This window comes from Neovison vison, chromosome 2 (genome assembly GCF_020171115.1).
Source record: "Neovison vison isolate M4711 chromosome 2, ASM_NN_V1, whole genome shotgun sequence".
NCBI classification, from domain to species: Eukaryota; Metazoa; Chordata; class Mammalia; order Carnivora; family Mustelidae; genus Neogale; species Neogale vison.
The window spans coordinates 79,198,801-79,213,388 of NC_058092.1; the positions used below are offsets into that span (position 1 = coordinate 79,198,801).

General features: G+C 36.6%; 1 protein-coding gene across 3 annotated transcripts in view; it reads right to left on the bottom strand.

Moving 5' to 3' along the window:
• Window positions 1-14,588, bottom strand: part of EVI5 (ecotropic viral integration site 5) — a 202,971-nt gene that overhangs the window by 182,935 nt on the left and 5,448 nt on the right. For 2 of the 3 annotated variants that reach the window (XM_044238684.1, XM_044238686.1), the window contains exon 2: window positions 3,145-3,218. The exons of the other annotated variant lie outside the window; for it this stretch is intronic. The gene's annotated coding sequence lies outside the window, so the exon portion shown is untranslated. The remainder of the gene's footprint in view (window positions 1-3,144; window positions 3,219-14,588) is intronic. 3 annotated transcript variants of the gene reach the window in all.

Here is a 14,588-nt window from a genome sequence, read left to right on the forward strand (position 1 = left end):
GGGGATCCTGGGTGGCTCAGTTAAGCATCTGACTCCTGATCTCAGGGCTGTGAGTTTAAGCCCTACACTGGGCTCCTCACTCGGTGTGGAGCCTACTTCTAAAAAAAAAAAAAAAAAAAAAAGTAGAGGAAGGAATGGAGAATTTAAGTATCCTCCATGTCTTTTCACGGCTTGAAGGCTCATTCTGTCTTAGCACTGAATATTATTCCATTGTCCTGATGTACCAGTTTATCTATCCATTCAATTGCTGAAAGGTATCTTGAGTTCAAGTTTCAGCAAGTAGGAATAAAGCAGGTTTTAGTGTGGACATAGTCTTTCAAATCCTTTAGGTAAACACCAAGAAGCAGGACTTCTGAACTACAGTCATATAAATTTCAGAATTTAGTTTTATAAGAAATTGCCAAACTGTATTCCAAACTGGGTGTAGCATTTTGCATTCCCACCAATGATGAATGAGAGTTGCTGTGGCTCTACAGCCTTACCAGCATTTGGTGTTTTCAGTGTTCTAGATTTTAGCCATTCATTCCACTAGGAGTATAGTGGTATCTCATCATTGTATAATCTGCATTTCCCTCATGACACATTATGTAGAGCATCTTTTCATGTGCTTACTTGCCATCTGTAGATCTTCTTTGGTGAGGTATCTGTTAAGATCTTTGGTCTATTTTTATTTTATTTATTTATTTATTTATTTTAATTTGTCAGAGAGAGACGGAGATCGAGCGAGCACAGGCAGACAGAATGGCAGGCAGAGGCAGAGGGAGAAGCAGGCTCCCTGCCGAGCAAGGAGCCGGATGTGGGACTCGATCCCAGGACGCTGGGATCATGACCTGAGCCGAAGGCAGCTGCTTAACCAACTGAGCCACCCAGGCGTCCCTCTTTGGTCTATTTTTAAATCATGTTGTGTTCTCAATGTTGAGTTTTAAAAGTTCTCTGAATATTTTGGATAACAGTATGCTATCAGATACGTCTTCTGAAAATATTTTCTCCCAGTCTGCAGCTTGAGAGAAACTTTTAATTTTAGTGTAGTCTAAGTATCAATTCTTTTACAAATGTCTTTGATGTTGCATCTAGTAAGTCATTACTAACCTAATGTCACCTAGATTTTCTACTGTTATCTCCTAGGAGTTTTATAATTTTGCATTTTACATTTTAGTGTTGGATCCATTTTGAATTAATTTTTGTGAAGGATGTAAAGTCTAAACTTAGATTCATTTTTATGTATGTGGAAGCCTAATTGCTCCAGTACCATTTGTTGAAAAGACAGTCTTAGCTACTGTATTGCCTTTGCTCCTTTGTTGAAAATCAGCTGACTATATTTATATGGGTCTATTTCTAGGCTTTCTACTCTGTTCCACTGATCCATTTGCCTATTCTTTCACCAAATCCTATTGTCTTGATTACTGTAGCTTAAGAATGTATCTTGAAATCAAGTAGTATCAGCCTTCCACCTTTCTTCTTCTCCTTCAAAACTGTGTTGATTATTCTGGGTCTTCTGCCTCTCCATATGTTTTTGAATCAGTCTGTCAATAGCCACAAAATAATTAGCTGGGATTTTGACTGGGACTGTATTGAATCTACATAGTTGGGAAGAACTGACTTTTTTTATATATTGAGTATTCCTATCTATAAATATGGAATATCTCTCCATTTACTTAGTAGTTCTTTGATTTCATTCACCAGAGTTCTATAGTTTTCCTCATGTAGACCTTGTACCTATTTCATTAGATTTACATCATGCCTTGAACAAATTTCATTAGATTTATATATAGGTATTTCATTTTTTGCGATATTATTATAAGTGGTATTGTGTTTTTAACTTCAAATTCCACTTGTTCATTCCTATATACGTAGGAAATCAGTTGACTTTGTGTGTTAACATTTTTTCCTGTAAATCTATGATACAAACAGTCCCTGACTTACAATGGCTTGACTTATAATTTTTCAACTTTCTGATGGTGTGAAAGCAATACACATTCAGTTGAAACCGTATCTTGAATTTTAAATTTTGATCTTTTCCCAGGTTACCAACATGTGGTACAAATGCTCTTGTGAGCGGTGGTAGTGAGCAAGAGCTGCCCATCATATGCACATTCATAAGAGTAAGTAACAACAACTGATACACTTAAAACCATTCGACACCCATACAACTGTTCTGTTTTTCACTTTCACTACAGTATTCAATAAATTACCCAAAATATTCAAAACTTTATTATAAAATAGGCTTTGTGTCATTATGCATATGCTACACCTTTTGTAGTTGTCCCAGAGTTATTGAATATTCTGTTTTTTTCACCTTTTTTTTTCTCTTTCCAGTTTTAGCAGTTTCTATTGATATTCTCACACTCAGAGATTCTTTCCTCAGCCATTAGTAGTCCAGTCTACTAATAACTCCACCAAATGGTTATAATCTTTTTCTGTTACAATATTACAATATATGGGGCGCCTGGGTGGATCAGTGGGTTAAAGCCTCTGCCTTCAGCTCAGGTCATGATCCCAGGGTCCTGGGATCGAGCCCCACATCGGGCTCTCTGCTCAGCAGGGAGCCTGCTTTCTCCTCTCTCTCTCTGCCTACTTGTGATCTCTGTCAAATAAATAAATAAAATCTTTAAAAAAAAAAAAAAAAGAACTGTTGTAAATTGGTTTCATTATGTGATGGTAAGGTGTGGGGGAAAGAGAAAATACATCAAAATTAAAACCTGATCTGACCAAAGAGAAGGACAAATCTATAGATAGCCAAGCTCTTCCATCTACATCTTATATTATCTACTATACTTCCAGTCTGAAATTGATAAATTCAAGCATCTCAAGTTTCACGGTAAGTTTCATAGAAGTCCATAAATTAACAGGGAAACCGGCAGGTAGGTAAATGACAGGATATTGTATTTCTGGGATCATTACTTAAACTACAACCCTGCTTATACAGCATTACAAATCACAGAGCTCACCAACTTCTAGCACCATGCTTTTTTAGTAGGTTTTCATATAAGTGTTTATAATGCCAAATGGATCCAGGGAAGTCTTTTCTTATTTGCTTCCAAAATAAACAGCAATGTGTCCAACTTAGAAGTACATTCTAAAATGTTTGCTCAAATTTCAAAATAGTCTATGTCAATGTAAACATAAAAAATCATTAACTTTTACCTGTATACATTGTTACTTCTCTTCATTCTTCAAAGTTCTGGAAATTCTGAGCCCATGAAAAACTTGATAGTCAACTGAATAAATGTGTGAAAAGAAAAAAAATTATTTATACTCAACCTTGTTCCAGTAGGATTTGAGGCTGGTACAAATGTAATACACATCGTCAATTTTTTAAGCAGGTTATAATAAAGTATTGTTCCAGGGACACCTGGGTGGCTCAGTCAGTTAAACATCTGAGTCTTGATTTTGGCTCAGGTCATGATCTGGGGGTCCTCAGATCAAGCCCCATATAGGGCTCCATGCTCAGTACAGAGTTTGCTTGGAGTTCTCTCTCCCCTTCCCTCCACCCTTCCCCTGCTTGCGTTCTCTATCTCTCTCTAAAATAAATAAAATTAAATCTTTATTTTTTTCTGATTTTTTTTTCATTTATTTGTCAGAGAGAGAGAGCACAAGTAGGGAGAGCAGCAGACAGAGGGAGAAGTGGGTTCCCTGCTGAGCAAGGACCCCCCACACACACACACACACACAGTGCTGGACTCAATCCCAAGACCCTAGGATCATGACCTGAGCTGAAGGCAGATGCTTAACCAACTGAGGCACCTAGGCATCCCTAAAATAAAATCTTTAAAAAACAAAAATCAGATGTCATAAAAAGAAAATACTGTTCCAATTCTTTAAACATAGGAATAAATATAATATTATAAATATCAATGTCCTGCACATTTTGAGTATTATCAATAAATATAGGGCACAGATTTTAAAACATAGCCTGTAATCTCCACAAAGAATATCAAACTATGTCCTTCATTTATGTAAGTTAGCAGCTGTTAAAGAGAGATGGAAGAAGGGAAGATATAGAGCACTAGTTTCAACAGGAATCAAAAAATAAGGCAGATATTACAGCGAAAGGGGAAAAAAAACAGGAAATAAGAGCAACACTGCTAACAAGTTTCCTTCCTTTAAATGTCTACATGACAAATTTCCAAGTTAATTTATTTTCTGTGGGCATATTTTCTGTGGGTACATTTCCATCTCCCTCTAATCCCTCCTACCTCTAAAGCTAAATTTCAAAAAAGTGAAATTTGTATACAATGATATACTACTTACTACTGCTGCCACCACCATCATCTACTATATACTTTACTATGTACCAAGCACTGTGAGAAGATTTACATCCATTAGCTTATTCAATCCTCACAATCACCCTACTACAGATTTTACTGATGCTTGTGGAAGTTAAACAACTTGTCCAAGATCCATTAGCTAATAAAGGATGGAGCCAGGATACTAACCATTTGGTCCCCAAACAAAAATATCTTGACGAGTATAAATCACTGATAGGAAAGTGAGCTAAAACTAACTATAGAATATAAAAGGTAATAAACTAGTACATCTGAACATGTCATGAGCCTAAGGATTTTGATAGAACAGAGCCTACCCAAAACCAATATGATTACCAATTTAAGAAGTTAACTAAAATACTGAGATGGAAATAATATTTGAAAATTAAATTGTTCATATAAAACATGAAAACTCCTACCTTCTTTGTAAATACCCTATTATAGACTGTATGTAATCTTTTTTTTTTTAAAGATTTTATTTATTTATTTGACAGACAGATCACAAGTAGGCAGAGAGAGAGAGGAAGGGAAGCAGGCTCCCTGCTAAGCAGAGAGCCTGATGCGGGCTCGATCCCAGGACCCTGGGATCATGACCTGAGCTGAAGGCAGAGGCTTTAACCCACTGAGCCACCAGGTGCCCCTCTTTTTTTAATCCATGTAATACTAGCATAAAAAGTATCAAAAATATCAACAAAAACCTCTTCTTTAATTTTTTATTAACTGGACAGATCTGCATGACAGACCTGGAGAAACATTTGACATTTACCTGACTTTAATACTCCAGACAAAGAAAACCTTCCCATTTTGTAAACTATGGCAATAGTGTCTAAAGAAAAAAGAAGAAAATGAACAGAAAATAGAAGAAATGGAATTTTATCAAGGCTACCAAGTCCAACTAACCTGTTTACCAAACTTAAGTTTTTTTCATAAAATCTTCTAAATATAAAATGTCAGGTTACTGCTAATGTTTTGTATTTAATGTTCCAACTATGAGTTCATGGTTTAGTAGTTGCAAATCTGTATTTATACTCACTGTTAAAGGACTTTACTAAAGGGTACCACACGCACTGCTCTCTAGTTAAATCTCCTTAATTCTACTGTAGAGACAACTCAGAAATACCTTAAGCTACATTTAAAGTTACCACACACGCACACACACATTCTTCCAACCCATTGAAACATCTGAGTATTGCTGATATAGATTATGTGACTGGAACATTTCAAGTGAATGAAGTAGTTCCATTGTTACAAACACAAAACCACTCAATTTTAGCATTTTAAATGTTTAAAGTATCCGAAACTGCACTAGATAACAGCATGCAATTACCCTGAGGAATTAGCTTCATTTAGCGTTTAAAAACTAAGAGCTATACAAGTTTACTTATATTCAAAAATTTAGGGGCACCTGGGTGGCTCAGTGGGTTAAGCCTCTGCCTTCAGCTCAGGTCATGATCTCAGGGTCCTGGGATAGAGCCTTGAGGGAGGCTGCTTCCCTTCCTCTCTCTCTCTCTGCCTGCCTCTCTGCCTACTTGTGATCTCTCTCTGTCAAATAAATAAATTAAAATCTTTAAAACAAAATTTAATGAAGTATTTTTACTGGCCATTTCAACTACTGCCCCGTATTAAAACAACTTTTGGGGGCGCCTGGGTGGCTCAGTGGGTTAAGCCGCTGCCTTCGGCTCAGGTCATGATCTCAGGGTCCTGGGATCGAGTCCCGCATCGGGCTCTCTGCTCAGCAGGGAGCCTGCTTCCCTCTCTCTCTCTGCCTGCCTCTCCATCTACTTGTAATTTCTCTCTGTCAAATAAATAAATAAAATCTTTAAAAAAAAATAATAAATAAAAATAAAAAAAAAAAATAAAACAACTTTTGTTTATAAATTCATATATTACTAAGTTACACTTATTTCTTAAGAAATAGTGCCCCTTTAAACCATCTTGATCAAATAACAAAAATTACCATGAGTTATAGATCTGAATTAAGTTTTGTTCGTGCCAAAAAAATGAAGTCTTATTTAATGCTATACGCTTCAGCAAATAATCCATAAAAGATATTATACAAACCTAGAATCTCTCCTACTATGCCAATCCTAACCATCCAAAGAATAAGATAGTATTTTTAAGCACACATAATATATCAAACAACAATCATTAGGTAGACATTACCATTAATCACACTAACATATTAGGAAATGATCTTATAGGTAGTTTTAGTAATCTACCTAGCTATTTTTGGTAATTCAAAATTGAATATAAAACTGAAACTAATCTTGCTATCAGACAGATCTTTCTTATATATTTACTGTGCATGGGCATGAGGAATGCAAATAACAGATGTAAAGAACTTGGAGCAGTAGCTGGCATGGGTTTTATGTTCAATATAAATAGCAGCTGTTATTTTGTGATTGTGATGTTATTAAAGGAAGACTAAAAAAATGCCAAAAGGACAAATGGAATTTATATGGAAGGTAATATATAAGGAAGATCAGATCTACAGATCTGATCTACACATTTTCTGGTAAAGAAACAGACCAAGATAGGTTAAGTAACAATGAAAATGACAAAGCAAAAGGCTTGTTTACTACATCATGCCACATTTTTTTTCCAGTCATCAACTCTTATAATGAAATCATTTATAATACAGAATTGTACTAGATTCTCGGGTCACCTGGGTGGCTCAGTGGGTTAAACCTCTGCCTTCTGCTCAGGTCATGATCTCAGGGTCCTGGGACTCGGCTTAGCAGGAAGCCTGCTTCCCCCCATCCCCTGCCTGCCTCTCTGCCTTCTTGTGATCTCTTTCTCTCTGTGTCAAATATATAAATAAATACATAAATATAAATATATAAATGTCAAATATATAAATAAATAAAATCTTTAACAACAACAAAAAAAACGAATTGTACTAGATTCTCAACAAAAACTAAGGCTGCTTTTCTTACCAGAAGGGGAAATTATTATTCTGTAAAATATTTTATTGTACTACCATATTACTAATGTAATTTCCTCAAAAATACTTTTGTATTAAGACTGGGAGAAGAGGATGCTGTCTAAAGTACACTGAGTAAGAGTACTAGCTAACTAAAATTGGATCCTCAGAGCTGCATCTAAAATTGCTATAGCTGAGGTGCTGAAGTTCATGGGTAAGGAACTTTGTCTGTTCCCTGACCTCAACCTTCCACTGTTACAAACACAAACCTATTAAAAAAAAAAAGATATATCCACACACACAACGTTTTCCTGGCAGCAGCAAGAGTATGTACTAAAATACCAGTTTTCCTATGTTTCAGTGAAGTCTGAAAAAATCACAAATTCAGAACAAGTACCTCCTAAAATATATCATATATTACATGAATTTTTTATTTAGTATATACAGTATACAAGCACTGTGTCAAGAAGTACGTTAAGGGGTGGTTCAGTTGGTTAGTGTCTGACTCTCGATTTCAGCTCAGATCATGGTCTCAGAGCTGTGAGGCTGAGCCCTGTATGGGCTCCACAATGGGCATGGAACCTGAGATTCTCTCTCCACCCCCCACTTTGTCCTCCCCCCACCTGCTCATGTACTCCCACTCTCTCTTAAAAAGAAGTGTGTTAATGACAGGAAATAACATGTGTTGGAGAATATGTGGAGAAAGGGGAACCCTCTTACACTGTTGGTGGGAATGCAAGTTGGTGCAGTCACTTTGGAGAACAGTGTGGAGATTCCTCAAGAAATTAAAAATAGAGCTTCCGTATGACCCTACAATTGCACTACTGGGTATTTACCCCAAAAATACAGATGTAGTAAAAAGAAGGGCCATCTGTACCCCAATGTTTATACCAGCAATGGCCACGGTCGCCAAACTGTGGAAAGAACCAAGATGCCCTTCAACAGACGAATGGATAAGGAAAATGTGGTCCATATACACTATGGAGTATTATGCCTCCATCAGAAAGGATGAATACCCAACTTTTGTAGCAACATGGACGGGACTAGAAGAGATTATGCTGAGTGAAATAAGTCAAGCAGAGAGAGTCAATTATCATATGGTTTCATTTACTTGTGGAGCATAACAAATAACATGGAGGACATGGGGAGATGGAGAGGAGAAGGGAGTTCAGGGAAACTGGAAGGGGAGGTGAACCATGAGAGACCATAGAAACTTCCAGTTCTACTTTTATTACTCGGACATATAAGATTTCATAGACCACAGAATGGTTTTCTTGCTTTTAAACATAATTATATAGCTCAACTTTATTGGCTCATGTCTGAAATAAAACTTTGTACCCTCCTGCAGTACTTTCCAGCTGCATCTACATTTTACTCCTCAAAACACACTAGGAACCTATAATGGTTCCTAGATCCCTCACCTAGGTAGCAAAGCTTAGTTAAACTTTAAACACTCATATTTGGTTTTAAAAAAATAGATTCAGAATAGGTTTGATGAGCAACACAATGATGAAGTGTTATATACGTCAAGTGCCAAAGATGAATGAACATTTTACCATCAGTATGTTTGTTCCTTTCAATTTATGGTTCGTTGTTTCTTTCTTGTAGAATGTGGTAGTCATAAATAAGATCATGATAAATGATAATTACCGGGGGGGAAAAAAAAAGAGTCTACCTTCAGCTCAGATCATGATCCCAGGTCCTGGGAACGAGTCCTATGTCAGGATTGGGGTCATGGACCCTAATCAGTGGGGAGCCTACTTCTCCCTCTCCCTCTGCCCTTCCCCCTGCCTGTGCCCTCTTGGTCTCTGTCAAATATGTAAATAATATCTTTATAAAAATAAGTATGCTTAATGAAAAAAAAAGTGTGTTAAGCGCTGTCACTCCATACCCAATGTGAAATAAAAATGAATTACCACCATTCTGAAAAATCCTAAAATGGCAATAAGAATCTTCAAAATAATTCTCCAAATGGGTTAATACACAGCTCACAGCCAAGTCCTAAAACTTTTACTTTAATGCTAGTCATGTTAATTATTTAATTACACTGATATTAATAAAGGAAGAGTGATCAAATTATGAGGGGGAATATGTCAATCAAAACTGGAAAGAAAAATACATATAAAAATCAGGAAATCCTGGCACAAATATAGTATCAATGAAATAATAATTTTTAAAAAGGTCCTCAGCATCTTAGCTAAGTAAAAGTACCAGGCTTTATTTATAAGATACATGTGGCCTCTACAAGTTACTTAAGTACCCCCAAAGTTATTTAAGCTCTTTTTCCTTCTTAGGAACTTGAAAAAAGGTTGAAGTGAATGTTATCTCCAATGCTTTCCTGTTGTAACATTCTACAGTCAACAGAAAATTGATACAAGCTTATATAAGCAGATTTTTTTAATGCAACAGTTTCAATAACAGAAAAAAATCCCAAATATTGCACCTAGAAAACTAAAGTTACTCTCTGAAACTCATATGCTAGGCTACAGAAACAAACAGAAGTTTTGGGGACAAGCCAAAACAATGAGAGTGTATTAGTAGGACTAAATTTACATAGTTACACAATAACCTTAGACTTTCAGAAGATGACAAAGAAGCATGTAGGATTTTTTTTAAATCTGATAACACTGAATAAAACTAAAATATTATAAACTTAACTACTATGCATAGCCACACCTCTCTAAGTCTCACCTGCCATAAGCAAGTGGGTCTTCTGCTTCATCAACCCAGACCTCAGGCTCTTCCAATTATCCTGGAATTCAGGCAATCTCTCTCTCCCTCCCAGTTTAAGCTCTCAACTTTCAAACATGCTGCTCTGTGATATTTAAAAATCTCACTGGAGGGGCGCCTGGGTGGCTCAGTGGGTTAAGCCGCTGCCTTCGGCTCGGGTCATGATCTCAGGGTCCTGAGATCGAGTCCCGCATCGGGCTCTCTGCTCAGCAGGGAGCCTGCTTCCTCCTCTCTCTCTCTGCCTGCCTCTCTGCCTGCTTGTGATCTCTCTCTGTCAAATAAATAAATAAATAAATAAATAAAAATCTCACTGGATCTTATTTATCCCTCTAAGGTCTCACAGCATCCTGCCATCCCTCATAATTAAGCAACTGGAAAGATGTTTAGCTTTTCATTCTTCCCTTTCTCACCTCCCACTTTTTCACTACAATCTGGCTTCCACCCTACCATTTTACTGAAACCACACTTACCAAAGTCGCTCCCCAAGAGCCTCTTTGTTTATCTCTCTGGAACATGTGACCCAGTATAATACTCTATCCTTTTATTGTGATTTTTCTGATTAGAAAATACTTGTTAATTAAGAATTGAAATATCACAGAAAAAAATGAAAAGTTTAAATATTCTGTAATCCTATTCTCAAAGACAGCCTGTTAGCAGTACAGTCTATCTTCATCAAGGCTCAGTGGGTTGAGCCTCTGCCTTCGGCTCGGATCAGGATCTCAGGGTCCTGGGATCGAGCCCCGCATCGGGCTCTCTGCTCGGCAGGGAGTCTGCTTCCCCCTCTCTCTCCGCCTGCCTCTCTTGTCTACTTGTGATCTCTCTTTCTCTGTGTCAAATAAATAAATAAAATCTTTAAAAACAAACAAACAAAAAAGATTTCTTTTCCCAAAAAAAAAAAACAAACACATACTAGCATATAAGAATGTATGTATTTTTTAACTTAACAAAAATTTAGATTATACTATACATATTTTTCTTCGAGAATTTTTTTTAATGCACCTTGATCATCTATCCTTGTTCCTATTTAGTAGCTTGATTAATGGCCTCCTGGAGAGCTCTTCATCATAATACCCAGAACCTACAAATGTTACCTTAAATGGCAAAAGAGGCTTGGTGGATTAAGTTAAGGATTTTGTGATGAGGAGGTTATCCGGATTATCTGGATTGGGCCCATGTGAAGATACTAAATTATTGACTTAGAAAATGGAGGAAGGGGCCACAGAATGCAAAGCAGGGAATACAAGGAATGCAATTCTAACAGCTGGAAAAAGCAAGAAAACAGATTCTATCCTTAAAAACAGCCCTGCTAATACCTTGACTTTAGCCCAGTGAAACACTTCAGACTTCTGGCCTCCATCACTGTAGGAGACTAATTTTTTTTAAGCTGCTAAGTCTGTTAATTTATTACAGCAGCAATAGGAAAATAACATATATACAAGCCATATTATATTAGTTGTATAACATTCTATCATAAAAATTATCATTTTTTATAGCAACCCTTTATTGATAGCTATTTAGGTTGTTTTCAACTTTTTATTATTATATACTAGGTGCCATGAATAGCTCTGAAACACATCTTCCACATTTGTTTTTCTCTAGGAGTTAGTCCATAAAGCACACCTATAAGATCAAGAAATGTGAAATTTCATAATGTCTGGCTGGTTCATTCGGTAGAATGTGCAGTTCTTGATCTCGGGGTTGTGAGTTAGAGCTCCACATTGTGTAAAGGTTGCTTTAAAAAAAAAGAAGAAGAAGAAGAAATGTAGGGTACCTGGGTGGCTCAGTGAGTTAAGCATTTGACTCTTGATTTTGGCCTGTATCAGGCTCCACACTAGGCAGGGAGTCTGCTTGATATTCCTTCTCTCCCTCTCCCCCTCACTACCCCTCCTCCTCCCCACCCTCACTGCCACCCTCCAACCCCACCATGCATGGGCACACATGCACTCTCTCCAAAACAAACAAACAAACAAACAAAAAAACCCCACAACAAATGTGATATTTTAAATTTTAACAGATATATATATATATATATAAACATATATATAAACCTCCAAAAAGGCTATACTTATTTTTTCCTCACAGTAACAACAGTCAAGCCCTTTTCTCCTTATTCAAAGTCCTCAACTTCTGTTAAATCAGTTTCCTAACTTATAGTTTCTGTTAAATCAGTTTCCTGCTTTATATTGTTTGTTAAATCAGCTTCCTGATTTGTATTTCCTTCTGTACTGGCTACTCCTTCTGTTCTTTTGCAGACTCCTCTTCATCAGCTCATTTCTCTAATGTCAAAGGCTCCCAAAATTCCTATTCCAACCTGGGTCTCTCCTCACTACACACACATCCAGAGCTATCTCATCTACCTTCTTCTACCCCCAATTACTACTTACAAACGAAACAGAATTATTGCCCTCTTTTCCCTCCAAAATCTACCCTTCAACTGTATTCCCTCTATTAATGATTGCCACACTGATATTTAGCAGCCTATGACAGATATATGGGGGTCATCTGATTCCTCTCTTATCCTCACCCCACAGACCATAGCTCTAGAATCCCTAAGATTCTCTCCTACCCTATCAATTTCTTGAAACAGGAAGACTTTTAATTTTCAACTATATTACTTTACTGTGTGTTTTCCCTATCCTGTGCTTCACTGTACTAGAATAATCTTTCTGAAGCTCAATTCTGATTTGTCACTTAAGTACACCTTTCACAAACTGCTTATTGGATTGTAGAATGACATAACCACTTGTGAAAACTGTATGGCAATTTCTTCTAAAGTTAAACATATATGTGCCCCATGACCCAGTAATTTCACCCCTAGTTATTTATCCAAGAGAAATTAAAATAGATGTCTATAAAGAGACCAGTAATCAAGCATTCATGACACCTTTATTCATAATAGATAAATGGGAGAATGGTTTAGCTATGTTATAGTAATACAATGGAATACACACCAACTAAAAAGAACAAACAACTGGTATGTACAAAAACTGTTAAATCAGCAAAAATCAAACTGTTAAAACAGCTAAATTTCAGAAATACTATGATGAACAAAAGAAGCCAGACAGAAAAGAACACACATTAATTTATTCTATTTTTATGTGAAGTTCAAGAACATAAAAGAATCCTGAGGGATTACGAGGGTGGGGGCGGGGGGCGGTCACGAAAGCATATACATTTATCAAAAAACTCACTGCATTGTATAGGTAAGGTCTATGCATTTCACTATATATAAATTTACCCCAAAAACTTTTAAAGCTAATATTAAGATTTAAAACCTACTTCACTTAGCATTTTCCCTTACTAGTTATAGATTTAAGACAAATTAATCACTTAATTACCTTTTTTTTTACACCTCACTCAGAAACAATACATCAACTGTGCCTTCCCATAGTTTGTAAATTTTGTGGGAGCAAGTATTTTATCTATGTAGGATGGATTACCATTACCTTTCCAATACCAATCATTGTTTGACACATAGGAGATGCTCAATAAGTGTTATCTTTGGTGGTTCTTAATGGCTTATTCATAATTTTGTAACTTCTTTAAAATTCTAGATCACTTGCTGATTCATTTTTCCAATCCTGTACGTTACATTGAAATGTACTATCATGCTTGACAACCTTTATAAACCTTGCTCATCTGACATTAGAAAAGCAGCTTCTCCACATTTTCAGAAAGACAGTAAAATATTTAACTCTGTGCTCATCTGTTCAGATAAATATTCAAAGGCATAAGACTTCTCATGGGCTTACTCCCTAAAATTCATTTTCAGTTTACTTAAAGCTCTATCTTCTCACCAGCGTGTTTTCTAAACTATTCTGGTTTCTGGTACACCTGAAGATAATAAATTTTTCTTCTTTCTCTCATGTAACTCATTTAAACATCATATTACACAATTGTTCATTGAAAGTTTGCTTTTATCCAAACTTTTATCCAAATGTATCTATTAACATTAATCTAATAAACCTACTACCATAATCTATGAGAATGCTGGATTCATTTCTGACATAATAAAAGATCTGTACCAGGCCAAAAAAGACAGCTATTAATCTTTTTTTTTTTTTAAGATTTTATTTATTTATTTGACAGACAGAGATAAGTAGGCAGAGAGGCAGGTGGAGACAGAGGAGGAAGCAGGCTCCCCATGGAGCAGAGAGATGGATGTGGGGCTCGATCCCAGGACCCTGGGATCATGACCTAGGCAGAAGGCAGAGGCTTTAACCCACTGAGCCACCCAGGCGCCCCAGCTATTAATCATTTAAACACCAACTCAAAGTTAGACAAAATCCCCATCTTCACTTTTACATCAGTGCTTGCACTTTCCTATGAAAAACAAAAAAGAGCAATGATTGCTAATAAAGCCAGCTCTGTTCCTATCTCTCATCAAGGTCCCTTCCAAGAACACAGGAACCATCAGTTCCTCAAGAAGAGAGTCCTAATCATGAACCCACAAGACAATGAATAACAAAACCAACAATGAAGACTCAGATAATAGCCAGTTTGACCAGCTTCAGGGAACATTTTTCAGAGTACAACTGTGAGGGCTGGATTAGTACAAAGAACAATTAACAAGCACTAAACCCACATTATCTTTGGCCACTTAAGGGATAAACTGCAAACTGCACAGGCAGGGGAAAGCTCTCTTCAAGTACAGATACTATTAAAATAAG